This window comes from Bufo gargarizans, chromosome 8 (assembly GCF_014858855.1).
Source record: "Bufo gargarizans isolate SCDJY-AF-19 chromosome 8, ASM1485885v1, whole genome shotgun sequence".
NCBI classification, from domain to species: domain Eukaryota; kingdom Metazoa; phylum Chordata; class Amphibia; order Anura; family Bufonidae; genus Bufo; species Bufo gargarizans.
In genome coordinates this window covers 110,882,136-110,894,812 of record NC_058087.1, presented here as the reverse complement: position 1 = coordinate 110,894,812, position 12,677 = coordinate 110,882,136, and the positions used below count along the sequence as shown (strand labels likewise).

The following is a 12,677-nucleotide window of genomic DNA, read 5'->3' as shown; positions in this document are numbered from 1 at the left end:
TTAACCCTTTGATCACCCCTTTGATCGCCCCTGTCAATCACTAGTGAAAGGAAAAAAGTGATTAGTGCAAACTGGTATTGACCGTTAGGTTTTAGGTATAGTTTAGGCCCCTTGGTTAGGTAGTTTAGGGATCAGTTAGCGCCCAGCCCACCGCACCGCAGTCACTGATTCGCTGATTAGCGTATCGCTAATCAGCATTTGTACTTTTATAGTATCTGGAAGTGTTCAAAACTGATTACGGTCAGATCTATAATTGTATTAGTGTCACTTTAGTTCTCCCTCCACCCAAAACGCAGTGTTTGCCCGATCAGGCCTGATCGGTCGCCCACACCCGCCCCACCGCACATTTTGATCACTGCACATTCACTTTACACGCGCTGCGGCGATAAAAAAAAATCAGTTTTGATATTTTTTTATCAACCGCAGCGGCCTCCGGTACTTCGCTAGCCTCCCCTTTGTAAGAAAGGCTTGCTTTTTTTTCTTGGGTAGTCTCAGGGAATACCCCTAAATTTAGTTGCCCAAATGTCAAACAGGGGGTATTCTTCTGAAGAGGCCTACAGGATTCTGACCCAGTCGGATGAGGAATGGGAACCCTCATCTGATGAATCTAGCGGGTCAGAATACGAACCTGTAGAAAGCAGTGGCTCTCTGACCCAAAGTTCGGACGAGGAGGCTGAGGTCCCTGATAGCACCAGGCGTACCCGGCCCCGTGTTGCTAGACCACAGGTTGCGCAGGATCCGCTTCAAGAGCAGCAGAGTGGGGCTGCTGCTGTCGGATTACGTGGTGAGGCATACACCAGCAGCGCAGCCCTCCCTGGACTTAGTACCAGCACTGCCGTACAACCTGGTGAAGTGGCGAGCACCAGAAGGGCAGTTGAAGCTGGTACGGTGGCACGAGCAGCAGTGACCCCGTCGCAGCCACCGCAAAGATGTTCCCGGTAAAGCCCCTAGAATCCCTGAGGTGCTGGCAAACCCTGATTGGCAGTCCCCAACTTCAGCCGCACCTGTAGTTTTCCCTTTCACTGCCCAGTCTGGAGTTCGGGTTGAGACAGCTCAGATCGGTTCGGCCCTGGGATTTTTTGAGCTGTTCTTGACTGCGGCGCTCTTAGACATAGTTGTGGCTGAAACAAACAGGTATGCCACACAATTTATAACCGCCAACCCCGGAAGCTATTATGCCCTGCCTTTCCGGTGGAAACCAGTCCAAGTTTCCGAAATTAAAACTTTTCTGGGCCTTCTCCTCAACATGGGTCTAACTAAAAAGCATGAATTGCGGTCATATTGGCCCACGAACCCAATTCATCACATGCCCATGTTCTCTGCTGCTATGTCCAGGGCACGTTTTGAGGCCATCCTGCGTTTCCTGCACTTTAGCGACAACACCGCCTCCCGTCCCAGATTCCACCCTGCTTTTGACCGGCTCCACAAAATTCGGCCCCTCATAGACCATTTCAACCTGAAATTTGCAGATTTGTATATCCCAGAGCAAAACATCTGCGTAGACCAGTCCCTGATGCATTTTACCGGGCGCCTTGGCTTCAAACAATACATCCCAAGCAAGCGCGCCCGGTATGGGGTCAAATTGCATAAGCTCTGTGAAAGGGCCACAGGCTATACCCACAAATTTCGGATCTATGAGGGAAAAGATCAGACCCTGGAGCCGGTCGGTTGCCCTGACTACCTGGGGAGCAGTGGAAAGACAGTTTGGGACTTTTTTTTTTTTTTTTTACCTTCCAGGTGGACCAACCGATCGACTAGCTGCAGCACTGATGTGCATTCTGACAGAAGCATTGCGCTGCTGTCAGATTACACGCAAGTCGGTGTATGCTGCGCTGCAAGACTAGATTTCTACTCTGCAGTAACAGATACGTTTGCCAAGGCATACGAGCTGAGGAGGAGGCGGCGTTCCTATGCTTTGGCAAACACTTTGTATATAAAAAAATATAAATAAATCCTGGCAATGATTTATTCATCCACATCGATTGATGTGAATTGAGAAATCTGGTTTGCCAGGGCATACGAGCTAAGTGGGTATGGATGTTGGGCGGAGCTCCTATGTCCTGGCAGACGCCTTTCCCCTCCTTTTTTTTTTTTTTTGAGCAGAGATTTTTTTCATCCACATTGATCGATGCGAATGAAGAAATCTGTGCCGTTCATTTTTTTCTTTCAGCCCAGAGGCTGAACGGAAATAAAAATCTCATTACCTGTATGCTCAATATAAGGAGAATAGCAGAAACTCCTAATGCTGGCCATACATGTAATGATTGCGGAGACCCTCAAATGCCAGGGCAGCACAAACACCCCACAACTGACCCCATTTTGGAAAGAAGACACCCCAAGGTATTTGCTGAGGGGCATATTGAGTCCATGAAAGATTGAATTTTTTGTCCTAAGTTAGCGGAAAGTGAGACTGTGAGAGAAAAAAATAAAAATAAAATCAATTTCCGCTAACTTATGCCAAAAAAAATAAAATTTCTATGAACTTGCCAGGCCCCTCATTGAATACCTTGGGGTGTCTTCTTTCCAAAATGGGGTCACATGTGGGGTATTTATACTGCCCTGGCTTTTTAGGGGCCCTAAAGCGTGAGAAGAAGTCTGGGATCCAAATGTCTAAAAATGCCCTCCTAAAAGGAATTTGGGCACCTTTGCGCATCTAGGCTGCAAAAAAGTGTCACACATGTTGTATCGCCGTACTCAGGAGAAGTTGGGGAATGTGTTTTGGGGTGTCATTTTACATATACCCATGCTGGGTGAGAGAAATATCTTGGCAAAAGACAACTTTTCCACTTTTTTTTATACAAAGTTGGCATTTGACCAAGATATTTTTCTCACCCAGCATAGGTATATGTAAAATGACACCCCAAAACACATTCCCCAACTTCTCCTGAGTACGGCGATACCAGATGTGTGACACTTTTTTGCAGCCTAGGTGGGCAAAGGGACCCACATTCCAAAGTGCACCTTTCGGATTTCACCGGTCATTTTTTACAGATTTTGATTGCCAAGTACTTCTCACACATATGGGCCCCTAAATTGCCAGGGCAGTATAACTACGCCACAAGTGACCCCATTTTGGAAAGAAGACACCCCAAGGTATTCCTTGAGGGCCATGGCGAGTTCCTAGATTTTTTTTTTTTGTCGCAAGTTAGTGGAATATGAGACTTTGTAAGAAAAAAATAAATAAAAAATCATCATTTTCCGCTAACTTGTGACAAAAAATAAAAAGTTCTATGAACTCACTTTGCCCATCAGCGAATACCTTCGGGTGTCTACTTTCCGAAATGGGGTCATTTGTGGGTTTTTTCTACTGTGTGTAGAACCTCAGGAAAAATGACAGGTGCTCAGAAAGTCAGTGCTGCTTCAAAAAGCGGAAATTCACATTTCTGTACCATAATTTGTAAACCCTATATGCCTATCTTTAGCCCCCCAAATGCCTCTCTTTAACCCCCAGTGCCTCCATCAGCCCCGGAAAAAAAAACACTTACCGATACCTTTCCTGCTCCGGACACTGCTCCTCACCGCCCGCGCTTAGTAATCCTCCTCTTCAGTCTGCTGTGTGTGGCACACGCACAGTGTGAGGTCGCAACGCTCCCTCACATGTGCGCGGCCTTCACAGCAGAGCTCCGAGGACCAGGAAGAGGTGAGTATAGCGTTTTCACCGCTTCCGGTCCACCGGTAATAATCAGCACTTCAATAATGGAAGCTCTTGATTAGTATTCGCCCCATAAGACGCAGGTGCATTTCCTCCCACTTTTGGGGAAGGGGAAGGGGGGGTATTTCTTTCCAATATTAATCGGCTATTTAGATACATTCATTTATGTTTGTGTTATTAATAATTTTTTTATTTGTATTAGTATTTATATTTTTGTATATACAACACAGGCAACTGTCGATATACACTAATCACAGGACATATTATTTTCTTCCAATCCTTAGCGTACAGTTTCCCATAGGAACGCACTTCTTCTCGCCCACAACACTCGAGCAGCTGAGTCATGTGCTCTGGTCCGATCACTTGATCACCAGGCACCGGCTTCTCCACTATACCTTAGTCAGCGTTCAGGTTTCTAAGGGAACGAACCTCTGGCCCCATACTCCCGGGTTGTTGTAAGCCTGAGGTCACATGACAAGGCCCAATCACTTGACCTCTGGCTCCTGGGCCGGCCGCTTCTATTTGAGCCAGCATGGAAAAGGTCACGTGACGTGCAATCCGAATCAGGTAATAGTAATTTAAAATGTATTTTCACAAATGCCAGAAGTCTAGCTAGAAAAATGTGGGAGCTGGAGGCTACTAGAAGAACACATAGATATAGTTGGTGTGGCTGAGACATGGTTGGATTCTTCGCATGACTGGGCTGTAAATATTGAGGGTTTTACACTATTTAGGGAAGACAGGGTTAATAGAAAAGGCAGTGGCGTATGCCTGTATGTGATCTGAAGACAAGTGTGAAAGATGCAATTGTGGGTGAGAATGCTGAAGATGTGGAAATGTTATGGATGGAAGTTCAAAGAGATATAAACACTGAAAGTATTATACTTGGTGTAATCTATAGACCCCCTAACATCACAGAGGAGATAGAAATGCAACTGTATAACCAAATAGAGCGGGCTGCGCAGGCTGGTTCAGTGGTCATATTGGGAGATTTTAACTTCCCAGATATTGACTGGGGTCATGATTCTGCCTCAACCGCAAAGGGGAGAAAATTCCTCAACTTGCTGCAGGACCACTTTATGGGACAGTTTGTAGAAGCTCCCACTAGGGGCAATGCTCTAATCTAGAGCTTGTTGGAAATGTTACGGTTTGAGAAACACTATGTAATAGTGACTCAATATAATTATCTTCCCCTGAAACTCTAAAAGAAGCAAACTCTGTCAGGCAGAGCAAAAACGCTGAATTTTAAATAGGCTAATTTCCCTGGGTTGAGTGCAGCATTTCAAGGCATAGACTGGGAGCAGCTACTTCCCACACCACATTAAGCGCCAGCTGTAAGCACACTGTGGTCTTCAGAGTGGTGAGTTCTCTTCAGCTGTGTACAAATATGTATATTTCTCTGCATTAGTCTGTTTCTTTATCCACATAATCCGTGCCTTTGGTCTCTCTGGCCCCCTTCCATACCTTCGGATGTTCTATCCTAGAGGTATGACGACGCACTCTCTCATATTTCTCAATTTTTTTTATCTTCATGTTGTTTCAACCCGTCCAAGGTGGCGTGGTGCTTAGGGCAGGCCTGTGGTAGCTCTTTCTGCCGCGGGCACGTCCTGACTACCCCGCCAGCTTCTTTGTCCTATGGCCGGTTCCTGCAACAGAAAGATACATTTTTCCCTGTATGGTATTGCACCCAGAGTCCATTCAATGCCCCATGTTCTCTGGCTATAGCTTGTACTTTTTACAGATTTAGTACCTACAGACCTTGATTGGACGCAGCCAAACCTTGTCTCATCCAATGCTACTTAACCTTTAGCCCTTGGACTAGTTGTATGTACTTGGCGACACAGTATGAGTGCTGCCTCGCCTCATTCACAAGGACTTATTTTACCAATCATGTGACGTTAACATTGTTGTATGGACCGTCAATATTTTATAATCATGTCTTACTCACTAGTTGTATAATCATGCACTTGTGCACCTAACTATATAATCATGTATTGCGAATTTATGATTTATTTCCGCCATATAAACTTTCTTTTTCTGTATATTATGTCTTGTCAGCCTGATGAAGGGCGATTGTTAGCCCGAAAAGTTGCAACTGATATACCACTTACTCCGGCTGAAATAATATGAAGTGAAATATAACCATGAATTATAATCACTTAAGGAGTGCTGTCTAAATATTTGTTTGATACCTACAGTTTTTGAGGTGGAGCTACAGAACACAACCCAGACGTGCACCCACCCTTGCCCTTTATTGAAAAGAGTGCTGTGGCCTATTTACTTACATAATATTATTGAGGATAAATGGGAGAGCTTTAAATCCACATTGAGTAATTGCACTAAAACATTTATTCCTTTAGGTAACAAGTATAAATGGCTAAAATTAAACCACCCATGGCTTACAGCTATTGTAAAAAAGGCAATAAAAGACAAAAAAAAAAGGACATTTAAAATATACAAATCTGAGGGGTCAGCTGTAGCATTTGAAGGGTCTAATAAAATCTGTATAAAGGAGATAAAATTAGCAAAAATACAAAACGAACAGCAGGTAGCAAAAGAGAGCAAAACAAATCCCAAAAAATTCTTTAAATATATAAATGCTAAAAAGGCTGTCCGGGCATGCTGGGAGTTGTAGTTTTGCAACAGCTGGAGGCACACTGGTTGGGAAACACTGCCCTAAATAATGGCAATGGGGGGTAGTCACTGAAGAAAAGGAAAAGGCAGTTACTAAATGTTTTTTTTTTTTTTGTTTGTTTTTTTACTCTGTATATACAAAAGAATAGAAAGGAGCTGATATCTGTGGTGCTGGGGCTGTTAGTACATCCAGTAATATACTCAATTGGCTAACTGTAGATATGGTCAAAGATAAGTTAAATAAGGTAAATGTGAACAACGCTCTGGGTCCAGATGGATTACACCCAAGAGTACTTAGAGCTCAGTTCAGTCATTGCTGTGCCCCTGTTTATAATTTTTAAAGATTCTCTAGATACTGGTAGAGTGTCAAGTGATTGTTGTGGGACAAATGTTGTGGGACAAATGTTTGAAGGACTCTTAAGGGCCTATATACAGGAGTATGTGACTGTAAATAATATTATCCTCTTCAGGACACATGACGTACCGGTACGTCATGATGTCCTGGTACTTAAGGACACATGACGTACCGGTACGTCATGTGTTGCTCCGATCACTGCCGCAGGTGATCGGAACACCGATGTTGGCCATCGCTACATGCGCTTGATGCGCTTTTTGCAGTTTCTGATCCCCGCGATCAGAAACTTTATAATGCCCAAAATATATATGTTTTACTTCCCCCTGCACCCCTGAATGATATTATGTGGGCGAGTGGTGAAGGGGGAGGGTTGCAGGCGGGATCCCCTGGTACAAACGGCTGACATCGGTGATCGGCGGAACGGACCGCTGTATGGAAAAGGTTAACAGCGCAGGGAGCTCCCTCCCTCTCCGATTGGGGAGCTGCTGTGCCTTTGCAGCCCCCCGATGGAGAGGGCCCCCAGATAGCCCCCTGCCAGCCCTGTCCTCACCCTTCCCCCGTCTGCGAAGTTGTGGCTGACGGGGAAGGTTCCCATGGCAACAGGATGCCTTCTCAGGCATCCTGCTGTCCATGATGCTGAACAGATCTGTGCTGAAGGCATAGATCTGTTCAGACAATGTGTAAGTAAAATACTGTGCAGTACCCTATATAGAGTACTGTACTGTATTATACAGACATCAGACCCACTGGATCTTCAAGAACCAAGTGGGTCTGGGTCCAAAAAAAAATGTAAAAATAAAAAAACACATTTATCACTGATTAAAATTGAAAAATAAAAAAAATTAATTCCCTACACATGTTTCGTATTGCCGCGTCTGTAACGACCTGATCTATAAAACGGTCATGTTACTTTACCCGAACGGTGAACGCCATAAAAATAAAAAATTAAAAACTATGATGAAATTGAAATTTTGTCCACCTTACTTCCCCCCCAAAAAAGGTAAAAATAGTGATCAAAAAAAGTCGCATGTACGCCAAAATTGTAACAATCAGTCATCTCATCCCGCAAAAATCATACCCTACCCAAGATAATCGCCCAAAAACTGAAAAAAACTATGGCTCTTAGACTATGGAAGCACTAAAACATGATTTTTTTTTTGTTTCAAAAATGAAATCATTGTGTAATACTTACATAAATAAATAAAAAAAGTATACATATTAGGTATCGCCGCGTCCGTATCGACCGGCTCTATAAAAATATCACATGACCTAACACCTCAGATGACCACCGTAAAAAAATAAAAATAAAAGCCATTTTTTGTCATCTTGCGTCACAAAAGGTTTAATAGCAAGCAATCAAAAAGTCATATGCACCCCAAAATAGTGCCAATCAAACCGCCATCTCATCCCGCAAAAAATTAGACCTTACTTAAGATAATCGCCCAAAAACTGAAAAAAGTATGGCTCTTAGACTATGGAGACACTAAAACTTTTTTTTGTTTTAAAAATGAAATCATTGTGTAAAACTTACATAAATAAACAAAATTGTATACATATTAGGTATCGCCGCGTCCGTGACAACCTGCTCTATATAATAACCACATGATCTAACCTGTCAGATGAATGTTGTAAATAACCAAAGAAAACGGTGCCAAAAAAGTTATTTCTTGTTACCTTGCCGCACAAAAAGTATATGTATAAATATATGTACCCTAAATATATGTACCCTAAACTAGTACCAACAAAACTGCCACCCTATCCCGTAGTTTCTAAAATGGGGTCACTTTATTTTTTAGAGTTTTTCCTCTAGGGGTGCATCAGGGGGGCTTCAAATGGGACATGGTGTAAAAAAAAAACAGTCCAGCAAAATCTTGTGCAACACCTAAAGGGTTAACAAAGTTTTTAATATCAGTTTTGAATACCTTGATGGGTGTAGTTTCTTAGATAGGGTCACTTTTGTGTCGTTTCTGCTCTAGAGGTGCATCAGGAGGCTTCAAATGGGACATGGTGTAAATAAACCAGTCCAGCAAAATCTGCTTTCCAAAAATAAAACGGCACACCTTTTACTCTACGCCCCGCTGTGTGGCCGTACAGTAATTAGTAATTTACGGCCACATATGGGGTGTTTCTGTAAACGGCAGAGTCAGGGCAATAAAGATATAGTCTTGTTTGGCTGTTAACCCTTGCTTTGTTAGTGGAAAAAATGGGTTAAAATGGAAAATTAGGCAAAGAAATGAAATTCTAAAATGTCATCCCCATTTGCCAATAACTCTTGTGCAACACCTAAAGGGTTAACAACGTTTGTAAAATCTGTTTTGAATACCTTGAGGGGTGTAGTTTATAGAATGGGGTCATTTTTGGGTGGTTTCTATTATGTAAGCCTTGCAAAGTGACTTCAGACCTGTAGTGGTCTCTAAAAATTGGATTTCTGAAAAATTTCAGAATTTGCTTCTAAACTTCTAAGCCTTGTAACATCCCCAAAAAATAAAATATAATTCCCAAAATAATTCAAACATGAAGTAGACCTATGGGGAATGTTAAGTCATCACAATTTTTCGGGATATTACTATGTATTACAGAAGTAGAGAAACTGGAACTTTGAAATTTGCAAACTTTTCCAAATTTTTAGTAAATTAGGTATTTTCTTTAAGAAAAAAAAAATATGACTTAATTTTACCAGTGTCATGAAGTACAATAAGTGACGAAAAAACAATCTCAGAACAGCCTTGATAAGTCAAAGTTATCAGCACTTAAAGTGACAGTGGTCAGATTTGTGAAAAATGGCCTGGTCCCTAAGGGGTTAAAAGTGATAGCCAACATCGGTTTACCAAGGACAGAAGTTGTAAGGCTAACCTGATTTGTTTTTATGAGGAGGTGAGTAGAAGCCTGGATAGAGGAGCGGCTGTGGATGTAGTGTTTCTGGATTTTGCAAAGGCTTTTGATACTGTCCCTCATAGACGTTTAATAGATAAAGTAAGATCTATAGGCTTGGAAAGTATAGTTTGTAATTGAATTGGAAACTGGCTGAAGGACCGTGTCCAGAGAGTTGTGGTCAATGATTCCTATTCAGAATGGTCCCGGGTTTATAAGTGGTTTTACCCCAAGGTTCAGTGCTGGACCCTCTATTATTTAATTTATTTATTAATGATATAGAGGACAGGATTAATAGCACCATATCTATTTTTGCATATGACACAGCTATATAGTACTGTGCAGTCTATGGAAGATGTCCATAAAATACAAGCTGACTTGAACAATTTGTGTGATTGGGCATCAATTTGGCAAATGAGGTTCAATGTGAATAAATCTAAAGTTATGCATTTTGGTAGTAATAATCTCTGTGCTTCATATGTCCTAGGTGATGTAACACTGGGAGAGTCACTTATAGAGAAGGATTTGGATGTCCTTGTAGATGGTAGATTAAATGATTATTTCCATGGAATTAATCCCATGGATTATTACTTTTAAACAAATCGTACTACCATCACAACCCATTCTTTATTCCCCAATTTCACCTTAAAATAAAAAAATAAATAAAAAAAACAACCACCATCTTAATTGCCAATTTTAATAGATGAATAAATCAGCAGCCTATATATCATCTACCTTTATTAATTACCTACCTATGAAACCAGATATAGAGTGCCTGCCTATTTTTTACTTAATCTGGGAAATTAATTTTACTATTCAGATAGCTTGTCGCATTTTAAGTGTCCAGGTCATTTAGCATGCATTTTTATTCAACATCTTTTTATTCTACATCAATTTATTATTATTTTTTTGTGATTCAATTGTTTATTTCTTATGCCCATGTATTATCATTTATATCTATATTTACATTTAATTTTATCGATTTATATTAATATTTATTGACTTTTCATATGTGCTGTTTTATAGCTGACATCTTTATCCCCAAACACCTCATCTTCCCCAGTCAGCTCTGCCTCTTATCTCCCCCTATTATTGTATATGAGCGGTTCCTGTGTTTTCCCCTTTTTCTTTAAACCCATTTCCCCCAGGGTAACTGGTTGTAGGCTTGTCTGAAGAGGTGGGTTTTTATTGTTCTTTTGAAGGATTCCACTGTAGGTGCGAGTCTGATATGTTCGGGTAGCATTGGAGTTTCTCTCTAAGAGGGGAAATGTCTTCACAAATTACATACATAAATTGTATCAGTACAGGACACCCAGGACCCCGCCGATCAGCTGTTTTGAGAAGGCAGAGAGTGAGTGAGTGCCGCTGCCTTCTCCCAGCTTATCAAGCACAGCACTATATAGCGGCTGTGCTTGTTAATGTAGCTAGCCTGAGCTACTCCTAGGCCATGTGATCGCCTAGTGTCATCACTGGCCTAGGAAAAGCAGAGAGAAGTGACTGCTTATCAGCAGGGTGTTCCCGGGTTTTGGACCCTCACCAATCCGATACTATTGACCTATCCAGAGGATAGGTCATCAATTAGAAAGTTTTCAAAGAAGGCAACCACCAGGGACTTGTTGTTCCAGAATAACAAGAGTAGAGTATTGAACTGTATAGTTTATTGTCTCATTTTTAGATTTACCTAATGTACCTGTAGTTGCAGCAAAGACAAGGCTGCAGAAGCTGTTCAGCTAGATTCCTCAATTATGTTGCAGAAAGTTGACAGTAGCTCTATAAACTGTAGGTCAATTTATGTTAAGGAGTCATCCTGTTCCCAGAGGGGAGTGGCCCAGACAGGAGCTTCACCGGACAGGAGGGAAACCTGGAAGGCAACCATAGATCAGTTAGTGGTAAACTGATGAGTGAGCAAATCAAAATGAGTAGTACACTGATTCAGAATCCCCCTTATAACAGCTGGAGAGGCAAATACAGACTAGAACCTCCAAAGGGGGAAGCTGGATGTGGTAGCAGTGCAGACGCTGCAGCTTGTGCAGGCATAGCCCGAATGGTAGGTGCCAAATGAGCGGACATAGTATTTAGATATTGCAGTAATGGCTTCTGGTTAATGATCAGGTCATTTTCCACGGACCAGACTGATTTTAGTAATTCTGATGTGTCACTTTATGTGGCGATAACTTTAACTTTAAAATGCTTTTACTTATGCAAGCCATTCTGAGATTTTCTCATCACATATTGTACTTCATGACGGTGGTAAATTTGAATCAAAATATTTCATTTTTATTTATAAAAAAATACCAAATTTACCCAAATTTTGGAAAAATTCGCAACTTTCCAAATTTCTATTTCCCTGCTTTTAAAACAGATAGTGATATCTCATATAATAGTTATTACTTTATATTTCTCATATATCTGCTTCATGTTTGGATCATTTTGTGAATGCTGTTTTATTTTTTGGGGACGTTGGAAGGCTTAGAAGTTTAGAAGCAAATCCTGAAATTTTTCAGAAAATTTATAAAACCCACTTTTTAAGGACCATTTCAGGTCTGAGGTCACTTTGTGAGGCTTACGTAATAGAAACCACCCAAAAATGACCCAATTTTAGAAATTACACCCCTCAATGTATTCAAAACTGATTTTTTTTCAGACTTTAACTTTTTAGGTGTTCCACAAGAATTAATTGAAAATTGATATGAAACCTCAGAATTTTTGGCATATTTTCCATTTTTTTCCGCTAACAAAGCCAGGATTAACATCCAAACAAAACTCTATATTTATTGCCCTGATTCTGTAGTTTACAGAAGCACCCCATATTTGTCGCAAACTGCAGTAAAGACACACGGCAGGGCCCAGAAGGAAAGGAATGCCGTATGGTTTTTGGAGGGCAGATTTCACTGGGATAATTTTAAGTTGCCATGTCACATTTGAAGACCCCCTGATGCACCTCTAAAGTAGAAACTCCAAAAAAGTGACTCCATTTTGGAAAAGGTGGCAGTTTTGTTGGTACTATTTTAGAGTGCAGATGATTTTTGGTTGCTTTTGTTGAAACAAAAAAAAAAATCATGTTTTATTTTTTGGGCAATTGTTTTAGGTAGGGGCTCATTTTTTGCGGAATGAGATAACTGTTTGGTATGATTTTGGGGTGCTTATGACTTTTTGATTGCTTGG

The 12,677-nt window shown here is 41.3% G+C and overlaps 1 protein-coding gene and 1 long non-coding RNA gene across 3 annotated transcripts in view; one reads left to right on the top strand and one right to left on the bottom strand.

Annotated features, from left to right (window-relative positions):
* Positions 1-12,677, top strand: part of STAT1 (signal transducer and activator of transcription 1) — a 1,065,817-nt gene that overhangs the window by 359,759 nt on the left and 693,381 nt on the right. The gene's annotated exons all lie outside the window — the stretch shown is intronic.
* LOC122945286 overlaps positions 1-12,677 on the bottom strand; it is a 110,999-nt gene that overhangs the window by 40,377 nt on the left and 57,945 nt on the right. Inside the window, exon 2 of the long non-coding RNA XR_006391110.1 lies at positions 11,194-11,373. This is a non-coding gene — a long non-coding RNA (uncharacterized LOC122945286). The remainder of the gene's footprint in view (positions 1-11,193; positions 11,374-12,677) is intronic.